Consider the following 4,818-nt stretch of genomic DNA (forward strand, 5'->3'; position numbering starts at 1 on the left):
AGGTAACTGACTTTATATACACACGTACATACACAAACACGCGCACGCACATACAGGCACACACACACACGTGTGCACATACAAACACACACAAAAAAAGCACACATGCTGTGTTTGGGTTTTAGACTGAGTCGCAATTTTTGTTTTAGGTAATTGACTATATATACGCACACGCGCGCGCACACACATACACACACACACACACACACACACACACACATATATGTGTATGTATGTATATATATATATAGATAGATAGATAGATAGCTAGATAGATGGATAGATATAGCTAGATAGATAGATAGATAGAGAGATACATACATATTTATACAAAGATGCTTTCTAAATTAGCTATCGACGCAGTATATACAAGAAACAGAAAAACAAGAAAGAGAAACCACGACATCTGCAGTTATTAACAAATCTTAGTTAATTGCATAGATTCCCACGAAATGTTTAACTGAAGGGAGAGAAGACAACAGAAAAGCGAATCCTTAATTCATTTTTTTTTTTTTTTAATTCCCCGCTTTTTTTAAGAAAATGGGACTCAAGATGAAAATACATCATTATTAAGATACATTTTGAGATTAATATATATTTAATGGTATTTAGAGTAACAGATGGCTGTAGATAGAATAGCATTAAGAGATCAATACAAAATCGGCGATATGTAGAGTAAGGGACAACTTTGGGACACACTTAGGGTCGAGGTCAAATTTCGTACTTTCCTTGTTAATGGGTAAAAGAACCAGGAATTCGAGGATCCAGGTCGAATCTAGAAATGATGCGTCCAGGTCAATGCGTCTCGGGAATCGGACTATGACCTTTGATGACCTCTCGGGGAACAAGGTCATCTCCCCCGATTAGTCTCCTCCCATGATGTGGTTTCCATCATCTACGGCTTCTGTAGAGGGCGTCATGGCGTCTTTGATTCCTCCTCCTTGAGATGTTTTAGACCATCGGTCGTCGTTGCTTCAGGAAATCTTATGGTGAAGGGAAATAGGGCAGGAAATTGGGCAGTAAAGGGAGTGGCCGTTTTATGTAGCTTACAAGCCATAACAATAGCCAAGGATAAAAGGATAAACAGTTTGTCATAAAAGCCAGATGTATTGTATGTTTTTTTTTTCTTTTACTCATACACATATGTATGGGTACATGCATACTTGCGTGCATACATCCATCCACCCATCCATTCCTCTGTCTATCCATCCATCTATCCAACCATCCATTTATCCATCCATCCATCCATTCATCCGTCCTTTCATCTATCTATCCATCAATCATTTCATCTATCTATCCATCCCTTCATCCATTTATCCATACATCCAACCACCATCGTATACATACAATCATCCATACACAAGTCCATACATACATTCTCGGCACGTTACCACCTTCCTTAAGAGCTAGGGTTAGGAGGCCGCCGATCCTGCTCTTCCTGCCTCCTCGTTCCTGCGTGGGTGGCGAGGGTCCTTGGCGTGTTTTATAGTGCTTGTGCTTCCCTTTGGCTCTGTTGCTTAGGGACACAAGCAGACATTCGGACGTGCATGTAAGGGCGTGTGTAAATGAGTGATGTGCACACATACACATGTACATACTTATTTTAATTAATATGTATATATGTGTGTGTGTGTGTGTGTGTTTATATATATATATATATATATATATATATATATATAAATATATATATATATATATATATATATATATAAATATATATATATATATATATATATATATATATATATATATATATATATATATAGTCAGAGAGAGAGGGGGGGAGAGAGAGAGATACAGATATGTATACAAACTAAGAGATAGAAAAGTAAAAAAAAAAAAAAAAAAACGGACAGACATACAGACGAACAGCCCAACAAACGGAGACAAACATACACGCGGAGACAGAGAACGAGAAACTCACAAAACACACCAACGCCCGGCATCAGCACGCGAGTCCCTGCTTTAACTGTGCATTTGCCTAACAAAGACAAGCCATCTAGCGAGACTCGAGGTTCCCTTCCCCTTTCCTCCTTCACACTCCTCCGTCTTTCTAATCATGAGTCTGCACATCGCCTCCAACATGTGAGAAACATGTTTTTGACTTGAACATCCGCCTTCCTTTCCCCTTGTGATATGATAGAGGCTTGTGTTTTTATATGAATATTTATTGCTTTTTAATGGAGAAAAAGGCGAGGACGAGATTCCGTGTCTGTGTGTGTGTTTGTCGTTCTCTGGTTTCTGTGTTATTGTGGCGCCACATCGTTTTGAGATAAAGGTTTGATTTTGGAATGAGTGAGTGTACCCTGAAATAGGGGTTCTGAGAGAGAGAGAGAGAGAGTGAGAGAGAGAGAGAGAGAGAGAGAGAGAGAGAGAGAGAGAGAGAGAGAGAGAGAGAGAGAGAGAGAGAGAGAGAGAGAGAGAGAGAGATGAGTGAAAAAGTGATAGATAGATAGATAGATAGATACAGAGTGAGTGAGTGAGAGAGAGAGAGAGAGAGAGAGAGAGAGAGAGAGAGAGAGAGAGAGAGAGAGAGAGAGAGAGAGATAGAGAGATAGACATATAGATAGATAGATATATAAATAGAGAAAAGTGATGGAAAGGAATAATGTATTAGAATTAATAAAAAAAATAGTAAATAATGATAAAAAAAAGACAAATGAGATGAAAGTCAGGCTAAATATTCTGCCTCTCTAACGATCTAACTGTCTGTCTGTCCAACTGTTTATGTATGCATGTATGTATGTATGTATTTATGTATATATGTATGTATTTCTACATGTATGTATGTGTGTAGGTATTTATGTATGTATGTGTGTAGGTATTTATGTATGTATGAATGTATGTATATATGTATGTATCTTTCTATCTTGTATCTGTTTGTATGTTTGTTTAAATATCTATTTGCCTATCCCTCTACCAAACAATCAAATTTAGTAAACGTCTATCTATCTTTTAACCTTTTTTATGTTATTCATACCTACTTCTCTTTCAATTTATCCGTCTATGTCCTTCTACTTTCCGGCCTACCGACCCACCTATTAGTCTGTCTACCTTCCATGTACCTATCTATCGGTCTGTCTACCTTTTATCTATCTATATATCTATCTGTCTGTCTGTCTGTCTCTCTATTCATCTATCTATATACCTATCTATCTGACGGTCGCTATATTACCCCAAAATAATAAGATATTCAAAATTAGATTTAAAGATTCAGAACCCTTTTAGACTATAAATGCTACAAAAAAAGACAATATAAACATATGAATAAAGATGCAAGAATATAAATCCAATGAAAATGTCATATCCGGATTTAGTCTCATGACGTCAAAGAGCGTTTTAAAAAAAGATGAAGATGATTTTATACTTCAGGAAGGGGTCGAAATGACAGAGATTGCATGACACTGCAATGGATGATGAAGAGAAAGATATTTTGTTCTATTATTTTCAAGAGTGATTTTTTTTGTCTAATTAATTCACTCAATTTGTGTGACTTTTCTTTGAATAAAAGGTATCAGTGTATCTGTCAGAAATTATATATATATATATATATATATATATATATATATATATATATAGCCTTGTGACTATCTTTAACCTTTTGTATAATAAGTGATATGATTTGTCCAAATGATGCAAATATCTGTTTACACGTTCATCGAGTTCTTTGTATTCCATTGATCTATTAATTTTACTCTCAAATATATTATCAGTAATGAATTCCAAATAATTCTTCATTCCAAAATTTAATGATTCAGCAAATGGTCTCCATGCCATAAGATGAAAAAGAAAAAAAAATGTTAATCATGTCATATCGGTTGTGAAGAAGACGAAGACGAAGAAGAAGAAGGAGAAGAAGAAGACAAAGAAGAAGACGAAGAAGAAGAAGAAACTTGCTTAGAAACATCCCTCTCGCCTTCTTTCATTCGACCTTTTTTCTCTCTTTCGCTCATCCCTTCCCCCCTCTCTTCCCTCCCACCACTCTCTCCCTCTAATTCTTCTCCCTCTAACTTTCTCTTTTCCTTTTGAATTCCTTTCTTATCTTTTCACTCTTTCTTCCTCCCTCCTTCTCCCACAACCTTTTCCCATAGAGAGAGAGAGGCACGGACATACAGACACAGAGAGTGAGAGAGAGAGAGAGAGACAGAGAGAGAGAAAGAGAGAAGATAGATAGATAGAGAGAGAAAGAGAGATAAAGATTAAGATAACTTAATCGTCGAAGAACTTTGTATTCAGAAACTTTATTCTCTTGATCTGCATCGTGTGATTCAAGATGTGATGATGACTATTGATGAGGGTGCTCTTGATAACCATGTTAATAGCCTTGGCAGTATTGATTGCAACGATGGTCAGGATAACATTAATACCAACAATGATGATAACAATAACCACTAAATAAACAACAGAACGACCAAAGAAAAAAAAATATGAACACAACAATAACAGCAATCACAACAACTAGAAGTAACCACAACAAAAGCAACAAGTCTTACAGTAACAACAGCAGAAGATTCCTTCCAGCAAAAAGAAGAAAACAAAGATAGCAGACGATGAAAGAAGAAAAAGAAAAAAAAGAGAAACAGAGAGAGAAAGAAGAAGACATTTCTCGGCCAAGTCTTCTCACCAACTCTCTCTGGCGAAATGTTTGTTCATAAAAGGTTTAACAAAGCTAAGAGAGAGAGAAAAAAAACTCCATTTGAAGTCGAAGGCAATCTTGGACAGGAAAGGAACGTAGGAAGAGGAAGAGGGGAAAGAAAAGGTTGACAGGGAGATGAAGTGGATCTAAGAGAGGGGAAAGAACGAGGAACAGGGAGAGGA

Source organism: Penaeus chinensis, chromosome 42, assembly GCF_019202785.1.
Source record: "Penaeus chinensis breed Huanghai No. 1 chromosome 42, ASM1920278v2, whole genome shotgun sequence".
Lineage (NCBI taxonomy): Eukaryota > Metazoa > Arthropoda > Malacostraca > Decapoda > Penaeidae > Penaeus > Penaeus chinensis.